Here is a 13,388-nt window from a genome sequence, read left to right as displayed (position 1 = left end):
CATTTAAATTGTTAGAAATCATGTTCACATTATATTCTACCAGAACAGATACTACAGAAGAAGAGTGATGGGTGAAAATGGAAATCTAAGGTAAATAAATATTATCTCAAAACCATTTTGGACCAACAAGTAGATTAGAAGCAGTTTTTCTTTAACTCATTTATTCCCCAGTTTGGATCTTCCCTTTTTAACTGTACCTACTGGTAGAAAATGAAATCCAAATCAGCTCTAGGTTGATGTAGATTTCTTGGTGGTTTGAATGTGTCAACTGGAAGTACATGGTTGCATAAATCCATAGGTTTTCTTGAGGCATCACTTTAGTAGGCTTCATATCACAATGATGATTAACCAGGTCAGAGAAAGAGCTTGTGATTTCATTGATACAACACGCTGAGCGTATTTTGTTTTAACTTTGGTTAGAATTTTTTTATCAATTTTTTTTTGTTTTTTTACTAACCAAACTGTTTGGTTCATGTATAATTTAGTGCTTTGTAAGAACCCTGAAAACTGGTTTTTAATAATTGAGTTAATGTGAGTACAGTTAATGCATTTCATCCTCCACTTCCAATGTAGGCATGCTGACATTCGAGTTAAAAAATCTTTTTTAGTAACTTTAATAATGTTTTTTTTTTCAGAGCATCTGGAAAGAAATAGCTGGTCCTGGGTCATTCTTACCAAGAGCAGTCTCATGGGTCCATACTTGGAGACTTGAAATTACTGATTAGATTAGAGGATACCATCCCAGATAAACTAGGAGCACAATCTGCATTACAAATCAATGATTTATAGGAAACACTCATTCGGGTAGACTGTGAAATGAGCTATATTTAATTAAAATGGGCTATATTTAATTAAAAAACAAAAAGGGAAACTAATTCCAGAAAATGGTTTCAGGAGAATATTATATTATTAAATACAAAATCATTATCATAATAAGATTATGCCAGAGCTGAATAGATCTGATGATTATCTGAATAGGATAAGAAGATTGATGTGATAAATGTACATGGAAAGATCTATAAACTAAAAGAAAAATGCAGAAAACATCATCCATATATACTTGACAGTCAGTATTTGCTGGTTCCAGCATACCACTGCTAAGGCTGCACACTATTTTCTGGTCTCCCAGTTTCTAGCCTGGTGCCTTAAGCATTATACTGAAGTGGCTCTCTCTCCATTCTGTATAACAATTCAATTTTTGCAAAATTCAAGGATTACATATATGACCCTCATAAAATATACAATAAAAGGAAATTATAATTTCCATTCTTAGTAATAGCAATAGCACTTAGACTTATATAGCGCTTCACAGTGCTTTACAACACTCTCTAAGCGGTTTATAGAGTCAGCATATTGACCCCAACAATCTGGGTCCTCATTTTACCGACCTCAGAAGGATAAGCAATCTTGAGCTGGTGAAATTCAGACTGCTGAACTGCTGATAACCGGCAGTCAGCAGAACTGGCCTGCAATAATACTGCATTCTAAGCAGTGCGCCACCACGGCTCTATTAAAACTGTATGTGCTTCACTATAATCAAAGCCATTACTTTTGTGATTGGATTCCATAACTCCTTTCATTTTAGAAACAGTAAATGATCCTAAATGCAGACGCCCAAAAAGCAACTGGGTCCATCCACTCAGCAAGGCTGATTGCCAGTAGACTTCCAAGTATAAATCAAGATGTTAATTGTTGCCTGTAAAAACTGTATAGCTCAGAATCTGGCATCTCTGAGACAGCTTTTTCCAAATGAAAACTAGTAAAATCCCAAGGAGTGTCATCATCATAGTTCCCAAGGGTGACTTTTCTTTGTAGCTAACCCCTTCTTGTGGTCCCATTTCTGTTGGATAGGGATCAGAAGTGCTGATAAGAGGAACAAAATACACCAAGACCATGACCATGACCATGTAATCAGAGCTTCCTCTTTAGTGCAGATGGTTGACTGCTCCAAAAATGTGACTAATCATATGATTATCGGAATGGAACGGAACAGAACGGATAGTTGGAAGGGACCTTGTAGGTCCGTGATGGCGAACCTATGGCACGCATGCCAGAGATGGCACACAGAGTCCTCTCTGTGGGCACGCACGCTGTTGCCAGCTGCTCTTTTGGTTTCTGGTGTGCGCATGTGCGCCGGCCAGCTGGTCTTCACATGTGCCGGAGCGCCGGAAATCTGAAGACCAGCACTGGCTATGTGGTCTTCGGGTTTCCACCACTGATGTGTGCATCAGTGGTGGATTACCCCCAGTTCACACTGGTTCTATAGAACCGGTAGTAAAACCGGTAGGAGTCTCCGCCCACTGACTCTGATGTCATCAAAACGCTTCTGCGCATGTGCAGAAGAGCACACATGCACGAGCTGAGTGAGCGAGCGCGCACAGCCCCACTGCGAACCAGTAGTAAAGGTAAGTAGAACCCACCCCTGGCGCACACGCGCCGGCCAGTTGGTCTTGTGCGCGCCAGAGCACACAAAGACCAACTGGCCAGTGTACATGCATGCACAAGTGCATTCTGGTTTGGGCACTTAGTGCCAAAAAGGTTCATCTACCCCCTGCTCAAGCAGGAGACCCTACACCATTGCTGACAAATGGCAGTCCAACCTCTTCTTGAAAGCTTCCAGTGATGAAGCTCCCACAACTTCTGAAGGCAAGTTGTTCCATTGGTTGATTGTTCTCACTGTCACATTTTCTCCTTATTTCTAGGTTGAATCTCTCCTTGATCAGTTTCCATCCATTATTCCTTGTCTGGCCTTCAGGTGCTTGGAAAATAGGTTGACCCACTCCTCTCCCGTCAAATATTAGAATGGCATGAATTCTCTGGTATAACAGATTATTTTAATATGAACTATAAAGCACCTTTAAGTCTTTCTTAAAGGTTAAGATAATTATCATTATATAATTATATATAATTATTAATATAAGTTTAAACAAATCCAGGTATAGAAACTATATTCATTCATGCCATGAAAAATCCAGTTTTTCAAAAGTACATCAACAGGCCTCAGCAGGTTCAAGCAACAAATTATTAGATTTTTTTAAAAAACCTGCAGAAATTGGGTTCATCACAGGTAAAACATTCAGTTGAACTAAACGTGTTTCCAAGCAAATTGTTCCTAGCACCAATAAAATATGGTTCATTTGCTATAACTAGAATTGCAACATATGGACTCACGTTTTTTCTTTGTTTTTCTAAATGTTTCCTATGCTACTGGACATAACATCTGTTCAGAGCAGGAAAGACAAAGTTCAATACCTTTGACAAATATGTGAAGATAATTCCAACTGGTCTTAAATATATATATTATGGTAAGTGTGATTGCCCCATTTAATATTTGTTTTGGATTGAAAATGTATACTGAAACAGGAAAACACCTTTTACTCGTGTTTTTCAATTAATTGGTTTATAATTTATTATTTTTAAAGAAAATAATTCATTTCCTTTTAATGCCACTGATTGCAACCAGTGCCTCGCAAACAAGAACATAAAAAGAACAAATTACTGTAAAATTGGCTGGAGCAAATTACCAAAAATAACTACAAATTAATTACAAGAAGGCAATCCTTGTAATAAAGCAAAATGCTATTAATTTTTAATATTAATATTAGTCAAAATAATTTTGCACTCATAAAAGATCAGTTAAAAATAGATTTATAAAATAGTATGCATTCAAAGTTAATAATGAATCCACATAAGATGTGAAAGGTCCTTGGTGCTCCCTGACCTTGGTTGTTTTCTTACAGATGTTTCTTTACCCAAACAAAGTGCACCAATGATGTTGCCTAGTTTGGGTAATGAAACACCTGCAGGAAAACAACCAAGCTCAGGGGGCACCAAGGAGCCCTCATTTCAACCCTGAACTACAAATATTCTCCTTTATCAGCATGTAAGAAGCTCATTTTTATTGAAGGTCACTGTCTATGTAAAATGTGAACATTTTTTAAAAACAAAACCAAAGGTCATATACACTTACACGTATTATGCTTTTTCCCCCCCCATTTGTCTACAAATAAAGTAAGTGGAAAAAAGCATTGTGTGACAGACCTAGATTTTCAGATGTCTTTGTGTCTCTTCCTTACCTCTAAAGTATGGATAAAGTATGAAGATGATTAATTGAGGCATAATGATTTCATATCCTATGCCTAGTTTGGAAACAGACAATGTCCTAATGTATTATTTCAATCCTCTACATGCATAATATTAGTCTTGCTCGGCTCTGAGTGAGTTCCTTACTAGATTTGCTTTGTTAATTAAGTGAAATTTCCTAAATATAAATTTATTTATTTATTCATTCATTCATTCATTCATTCATTCATTCATTCATTCATTTATTTATTTATTTATTTATTTATTTGTTTATTTATTTATTTATTTATTGGTTCGATTTATATGCCGCCCTTCTCCGGCGACTCAGGGCAGCTTACAATACGTTAAGCAATAGCCTTCATACTTTTGTATATACCTTAGTAGGGCTTTTAGTCCCCCCAAGCGGTGTTCTTTTTTATACAAAGTCAGCTTATTGCCCCCACAATCCGGGTCCTCATTTTACCTACCTCAGCAGGATGGAAGGCTGAGTCAACCTTGTGCCTGGTGAGATTTGAACTCGCAGTAATTACAGGCAGCTGGCAGCTAAGTGCTACTTAACAGCACTTTAGTCCACCACTTTAGTTGTACCACTCAAGGCTGTCATGTCCATTGGACAAAACGAATGCTGTATAATGCCTGATGTTGTTGCTGTTGTTTATCTTAGAGATGGTCCAGTTGGGGAATTGACTGCCACTGTACCTGACCCAAATGCTGTATGAAGAAAAGCTTTTTGTAAATGGGCAGCTCTCCATTATGCCACACGGCAACCTCCTTCCCAGGTGTAAAATCCAGCAGGTTCTGACAGGTTCTGGAGAACTAGTAGCGGAAATTTTGAGCAGTTCGGAGAACCGGTAGCGGAAATTTTGAGTAGTTTGGAGAATCAGCAAATACCACCTCTGGCTGGCCCCAGGGTGAGGTGGGAATGGATATTTTGCAATAGCCTTCCTCTAGAGTGGGGTGGGAATGGGGCTTTTGCAGTATCCTTCCCCTGCCACACCCACCAAGCCATGCCCACAGAACCGGTAGTAAAAAAAATTGGATTTCACTACTCTCCTTCCCCCAATTGTGGCTTCTGCAATGGCTATGCTCTGAGCTAGACAAGATTGCTATCCCACCCTGTTTTCCTGATTTAACCTCCAAACTTATTTCTTCTCACAAGCAAGATTCAAAATATCTGTTGTAATGTGAGACAAATACTCTGGACCTCATTTTGATATTCTGCAAATGCTTCTTACTTTCTTATTATCATTTGGTTAGTCTGAAGAGGATGATGAGGCCAGTAAGGATACATACTAAGATACTATGATCTCCCTAACTGGCAATCCTCCTTGGTGGCACCCTTAGGTGTTGGCATTCTCTGACTCTCCTTGAATTCCTAAACCTACACATATGATCTTGGTTCTTCCTCTCTCTCTAAATTTTCACACTCAATAATTATGGAATATCCATAGTCAAATCAATAGCCACCTGTCCTACTTTGAAGGAAAGCAAAAGACACTGAGAAATCCAAACACAGATCTCCTATATTACATCTGAATCTATATCTCAGTAAAACCTGTCACCAAAGTCACCCAGGAACGTGGCTCCACTCAAAGGAGATTTTTATCATTCAGAAGCCTAAACTGCATGCTGCTTTCATTACTTTCAGGAACTTTCTGTTGGATAGAATCCATTTTATGAGATAGCTATCCCTATTTATCACTTTAATTAAAAACAATTAATGCATATAGATAGTGCCAAATGTTTTTATATATTTATTTGCATTTACAATTTTTTTTTATCATTGGAAGGTTTCAGGAAAAAATGTAATGATGTGATTTTTTTTCTCCAACTTGCTTGTCTCCCTCCCAAAGAAATGTAAATTAATGACTGAATTTGTAATGGATTAATTGTGCAGCAGAAAAAGCTCATTACTACTTTTGAATTAATATTATCTCTTTGAAGGAAAGCTAATGGGGCACTGGCTCCAAAAGCAGCACTAATATTCCTTGATAATTAACTTTTCTGTTTCCTTTTTCGGTATTTCTTTAATGTGGTCAGAAAACAAAGCAAACAGCTAAGAGTTAAGATACCAAAAACAAATGCCATCAGATCTTCAAAAGGATGTTTCATTTCACTGAAGGCATAAGTGAAGTGCCCTTCAGTTCTAGTCCCTCCTTAGACCCAAAGCCACCTAGAGGGAGACCTTGGGCCATTCACTATCTCTTCAGCCCTCAGAAAAAGGCAATGGCAAACCAATTTTGAAAATCCTCCCAAGAAAACTGTGGGACTTGTCCAGACTGTTGCCAGAAGTCAAGACTGACTTGAAGGCAGAAAATTATATTATTGAACTGAAGCCATAAAACATAAGAAAAGAGCACGTGAAAGAATTCCGCTTCCTTTATGGAGTTCCTAGATCCTTCTGTTTTCTGGATGCTCCTGCCAAATGAAGTAAGACTACAAGAAGGAACTACAAGAGGAGCCCCACCTTCTTTGGAATTTCTGAATATAGTGCAAATTCTACTCAGTGAGCATGGAGAATCTTTGGCTCCATTGGCCTTTTTATTGTAAAGAGTTTTGCTGTCTGAATTACGGTTTTATGGCATTTATGGTTAGGGTTCTATGGCATGAGTCATGGTGGCGCAGTGGTTAGAATGCAGGCTACTTCTGCTGACTCCTGGCTGCCTGCAATTTGACAGTTCAAATCTCACCAGGCTCAAGGTTGACTCAGCCTTCCACCTCAGAAGGATGGGCCCAGATTGTTGGGGGCAATATGCTAACTCTGTAAAGCGCTTAAAGAGAGCTGTAAAGCACTGTGAAGTGGTATATAAGTCCAAGTGCTATTGCTATTGCTATTTAATTTTTCAAGAAGCAACTCTCTTTCTACATCACTTACATTTAATTTTCCTTGAATGATATCTACCGTGTTTCTCCGGAAATAAGACCCTGTCTTATATTTTTTGAACCCCAAAATAAGCGCTTGGCCTTACTTTCAGGGAGATCTTATTATTTTGGGGTGCGTGGAACAAGACAGGGCTCCTCTTGCCATCTTACCTGATTTCCAGCTCTGCGTTTAAATATTTTTGGGGAAGGCTTATTATCAGGGATGTCTTATTTTTGGGGAAACAGAGTATCAGAGTGGCTGACACCAAGAATCAGCTCTACCAGCTATATTTCATACAGACAAGGATCATGAGTTGATGTGGACATAATTAGGATAAGTAACAGTTGTGCAACACAATTGGTCACCTATTCTTCCATATCTGCTACATACCCATACAACATATTAGAATTATATAATATTTTAGTTAGACCTGACACACTTTAAAAGTCTTCATTGAGAGAAGTGCTGCCAAGCAAGTGTGATATTTCTAAAAAAATTATCCCTTTTATTCCTAAAGTTGCTTAATGCTGGAGCCCACAAATTAAAGCAAAGCAGAAATTACACAGCAATATTAAAAAGAGACACTTGATAAATTGTCTTCTTGGCTACCATTTATTACTACAACTGCTATTTATTTAAATGACATAGTAATGGGTTTGTTCTATTAACACTTGTGATATAACCTTACACTTTTATTTATTTTGGTCATGTAGCTTATAGCAAGTGATCTAACTATAGGGTAAGAAATCTATTATGAAAAATTACAAATACAGCATAGAGAAGCTTCAGCTTCCACAAATCTTACAGTATATTAAATTATCTCTTTCACAAATAGTTAAATCAATAAAGACTGACCAATAAAGACAAAACAGGAGACCTCTATTTATGCTCCAAATAAAAATAAAGAACAATTCAACAATTTAAAAACTTAACAAAAGTTGAAGTTCTGTCTTGGAGCCATGTATGTCAGACTCAAATTTGGATAAATCATCTTAATAGGAGAAAGGATGCAAGCTTTCCCCAAAAAGTATTTCAATAAAAAAAGAAATGATGGACCCTAAGGTTAGGGTGGTATAGCTATCTTGGCTGTTTTTGATCTCTCAGTGGCTTTATAGCAGGGATGAAATGCTCCTGGTTTGAACCGGATCGCCTCTTCAGCTGAAAAAATGCTTTTAAAAGTAAAAAAAAAAAAAAAAAGCCTCTGATGATCTCACAGCTCAGCTGGGATCATCAGAGGCTTTTAAAAGAAAAAAAAAGGCTCTGCCAATCAGGCAACTCAGCTGGGATCGTCAGAGGCTTTTAAAAGCATTTTTTTACAACCTCTTCAGCCAAAGAGGTTGTAGAAAAAATGCTTTTAAAAGTAAAAAAAAAAAAAGTTGGCCACGCCCACCCAGTCACATAACCACCCCACCAAGCCATGCCCACAGAACTGGTAGTAACAAATTTTACATTTCACCACTGTTTATAGTATATTATATTATTGAATTGAAGTCCTGAAAAACATGAGAAAAGAGTATCTCAAAGAATTCATTTTCCTTTATGGAGTTCCCAGATCCTTCTGTTTTCTAAATGCTCCTGCCAAATGAAGTAAGGCAGGGAACTACAAGAGGAGGACCCTTAAATTGCTTTAACTTCTCTGGAATCACTGAATATAGCACAAATTCTACTCAGAATTGATCCTGTTATTCTTCTGGACCAGCTCAAGTTGGGGTTGGGCAATACTATATTGTATCCATTTTCCTCTTCCTTCTGAAGGTGATTTCAGTCAGTATTCAGAGGAAAGAATTCCAGCCCACAACCCCTAAATTGTGAGGTGCCTCATGACTCTGTACTTTCTCTGCTCCTGTTTAACATCTACATGAAGCTGCTGGGTGAGAGCTTCCAACACTTTGGGATATATTATTAGGATCACAGGTCAGGACAAGAAGCAATGGATGGAAACTAATCAAAGAGTGAAGAACCTGGAACTAAGAAGAAATTTTCTGACAGTTAGAACAATTAATCAATGTGACAACTTGCCTCCAGAAATTGTGAATGTTCCAACACTGGAGGTTTTTAAGAAGAGATTAGACAACCATTTATCTGAAATGGTATAGGGTTTCCCCTGTACAGGGGTTTGGAATAGAAGACCTCCAAGGTCCCTTCCAATTCTGTTATTCTATTCTATCTACTTTTCTATTGCCCCTTATATATTGCCAGAGAAAAGGGGAAAATGTACAGGCATATGCACATGGGGCAAGTGGGAAATGACTTTTTTTATTATTATTGGGGATGTGATTTGGTTTCTTTTTTTGTTTAATGGAATGTCATGTATTATATTTTATTCTGTTTACCATACAGTTTCTTAGATATCTGGAGCATAAGACTGCCACATATGGGATAGACAAATAAATGAAAAGCAAACCACGTGACATCATAGTGCAAAATGCATGATCAGGCAACTCAGCTGGGATCGTCAGAGGCTTTTAAAAGCATTTTTTCTACAACCTCTTCGGCTGAGAGGTTGTAGAAAAAATGTTTTTAAAAGAAAAAAAAGCCTCTGATGATTGCGAGGCTCAGCTGGGCATGGGGGTGGGGTGGGGCAGGGATTTTTGCTACCGGTTCTCCAAACCACCCGCCTCCATCGCTACCGGATTGGGCGATCCAGTCTGAACCGGGAGCATTTCACCCCTGAAGGCAGGAGTATTGCATACCTTTACCTTCTTGAGTTACATGTATAAAAAAGGCAGGTTGTCATCATCATGCCCTACAAGCTTTGGATACTGGGAAAGAACATCAACAGCATCACTTAGTCAATCCAATGCAAAGATGTGCAGCTGGTATTATCAGCATATTGATATGCCCCCATGTCTATGGACTATCTTACCCAATAGCTTAACAAATGGTGAATAGGATCAGGGAAGAGGGAAGAGCCCAGGAGCAGCCCACAAAGCAGAGACTTTGGCCTAAATGCCTACCAAGGCTAAGAAGGCCAATTTTTCCCCAGATTACCAGGTAAGGTCATATCTCGGGCCATCTGAATCAGTCAGTTCAAACAACTTTATCCAACACATGCCTACAATAGGCATCTAACTGCTTCCCTGGTGTTTCTTACCTATGAAAGACTAAATTACTCTAATTAAAGCGACTAGTCAGCTGTCCCCAGACATACAACTGTCCTCGGTGCCTTCCGCCATGCCCTTAAAACTTTCTTTTTTCATCAAGCCGGGCTGGCTTAACATATTTTTAAATTTTTAATTGGTTTGTCATTTTAAACTGGGGCCAAATTAATATATATTTTTTTAATTGTTCTTAATGTTTATATTGTATGTTTTTATCTGGCTGTACACCGCCCTGAGTCCCTTGGGAGAAGGTGCGGTATATAAATTTGAAATAAAATCAATAAAAATAAAAATAATACAGATGAAAAAATAACATTTCCCCATCTTTATTGCTATGAGACAATCCTTAAGGCTGTTACTCCTACTCAGCTGAATTCACTCTTTTCTTTACTCTAGGCACCTGTCATGCCGCTTCAGCATGCAGAATTCCTCTGAAAGCTAGGGGGCCCTCTAGGACAGGGGTGTCAAACTCACGGCCCGTGAGGATGTGTCACGTGCTGGCCACGCCCACCCCTGGTTTTGCAAAAGGGGGGGGAAGTCCCGATATATCACGTGATGACGTGATATCGTGAGTTTGACACCCCTGATCTAGGGGACACACACACACACACACACACACACACACACACACACACACACACACACAGAGGGACTCTGCATATTCAGTCTAAGGCCACTGTTCTCCTCATATCCAAAGCAGTGAGAGAGTAAGGCTTTGTTTGAACCATATAACAGAGCCCCAGGAACAACTCCAACCTCCCTATGAAGCCCAATAGGATCTATTAGATACCTGGAGTAGACTGTTCAAATTAATCTCATCTCAAAAAACATAAAATGTTCCTCCCTTGTCTTGTCCTCCCTCTCTTTCTCTATGTTTGTGTTTGCTTTTCCTATTGCAGTAGACTATCTGTCATTACACTTGCCCTCTGAGACAGCATTCCTCTGGGGAAGCACACGGTTCCTGTCCTTCGAATGTTCTAGAAGTCTCTGAAGATCTGGCATGTTTATGAAGCCCCTGGTGATTTTTATTCATGTGGGAATTCATGTTTTTCTTTTTCTTTATTAAGTATTTTTTTAAAATAGTAAGCTGCCCAGAATCTTTTTGGAGTTGAGTGACCTTGAAATCCATTAGATAAATACATTAAGAGGAAACTGAAACACCTGAATTTACGTGCCAGCTAATAATAATTAAGGTTGAAGATATTTGTCCAGTTATCAAACAACTCAAGCTTATCCTATTGTAAAAAGGCTTATATCTCTAAGTATAATTTCAGTATGGTGTACCCTTTAGACACAGAAAAGTCCTCATTTGTGATTCAAAGCAGCACATCAACCAAATAATTGAGATGATGCACCTGCTCCTAATGGAGGCAACTAACAATAGCAGAGAAGTAGAATGGTTCTTCTGAATATGAGAAACTGGTTCTAAGGCATGAACCATGGCTTTTTGAAGTTGAAAGAACAATACTAGTGGGTTGATCATTCCTCTACTATTCAGGGGTCAGAACACAATATAACCTGAGTTAATTGTTTTACCAGTTTCATTGTTCCCCTTTCTTTCCTGTCAATTTATTAAGGGATAAATGAAAGAAGAATTTATTAATGATATTGTGGCTCTGCTACCTAGAATAAAAATAGAAGAGTGCTATTTGTGAAAAAGGCTGATAATGAAAATCTTGAGGATGCTACCCATTTTTAAGAGCAAAAAGATTTCCTCTTTCCTTCTTCCTCACCTACAGCCCCAAATTTTATACCTATGGTCAATAGTGTTGCTCATGCATGGAGAGTTTTCATCATCGGTGAATATGGATCCACATATCTATACATCATTTATTCATGTGTTGGGTAATCTTATTTTTATAAAGGACTGTGTTCCTTCACATATAATATTTGGGATGCAGGTGCATCCAGAGCCTTCATACGTTGATCACAGCCTAAAGTGAATTGAATAGGCCTTTTCTCTCTTCTCTCTTTTTCCCTCTTTCCTGTCTCCTTTTCTGTTCTGGGAAAAAATAATCTAATTATAAATCAGAACAAATCACATGAAGAGATTTTCTTGACCTCTTTCCAGTATTCAATCCCTAACTTTGTATCTCCCCAAATTTTTCTCTGTGCATTCTTTAACCTTAATATAAAATTAGGAACACAGTTTTATGAACAATAATTTGGAAGCTCACCTTGTGAATTATTCACCCCTAAGATTTAATAAACAAACCAACAAACCAACAATCATTTTAATTATTCAGTGTTTCCATAAACAGGGCACCAGAAACAGATTATCCATGTATGCTAAAAACTCCCATTGGTATGAACTGCTGGGTCTAGAACTCAAACTAAGCTAGTGAATATAGAGTTGTACATGATAGTCCTCCACTTTAGATTTTTATTTACTGTTCTAGGTTGAGATCCCAACATATGGACATGCGGGTCTGGATGGGGAGAAACAGGCTTCGACTCAACCCTTCCAAGACCGAGTGGCTGTGGCTGCCGGCATCCCGGTATAGCCAGCTGACCCCATCGCTGGTTATTGGGGGCGAATCATTGGCCCCCACGGAGAGGGCCCGCAACTTGGGTGTCCTCCTGGATGCGCAGCTGTCTTTAGAAGGGCATATGACAGCCGTGGCCAGGGGGGCTTTTTGTCAGGTTCGCCTGATACGCCAGTTGCGCCCCTTTCTGGACCAGGACTCCCTACGCATGGTCACTCAAGCACTCGTCACTTCTCGTCTGGACTATTGTAACGCTCTCTACATGGGGCTCCCCTTGGGGTGCACCCGGAGGCTCCAACTGGTGCAGAATGCGGCTGCGCGGGGGATTATGGGAGCGACGGGGCGCTCCCATGTGACTCCTCTCCTGCGCGAGCTGCATTGGCTTCCGGTGGACTTCCGGGTGCGCTTCAAGGTGTTGGTGATCACCTTTAAAGCGCTCCATGGCTTAGGGACAGGGTACTTACGAGATCACCTTCTGCCACCAATAGCCTCCCACCGGCCGGTTCGCTCCCACAGAGAGGGCCTCCTCAGGGTGCCGTCGGCCAGACAATGCCGGCTGACGACCCCCAGGAGGAGAGCCTTCTCTGTGGTGGCACCTACCCTATGGAACAATCTACCCCCAGAGATACGAGTGATCTCCGACCTCCGGATTTTTCGTCGGGCCCTAAAAACTTATTTTTTTCAGCTAGCCGGTCTGTCCTGATTTTAGGGTTAGTTTTAAAAATTTTAATATTTATTTTAATTGACAAGTTTTAAATTATGGGCCAAATTTATAAATTATTTTAACTTTATTTTTTAACTGTGATGTTTGTATAGATGTTTTTTATCTGGCTGTTCACCGCCCTGAGTCCGAAA

The sequence above is a fragment of the Pituophis catenifer genome, unplaced genomic scaffold, assembly GCF_029215685.1.
Source record: "Pituophis catenifer annectens isolate HBS135680 unplaced genomic scaffold, rPitCat1.0.hap2 SCAF_1, whole genome shotgun sequence".
Lineage (NCBI taxonomy): Eukaryota > Metazoa > Chordata > Lepidosauria > Squamata > Colubridae > Pituophis > Pituophis catenifer.
Note: the sequence above shows the minus strand (reverse complement) of the source record.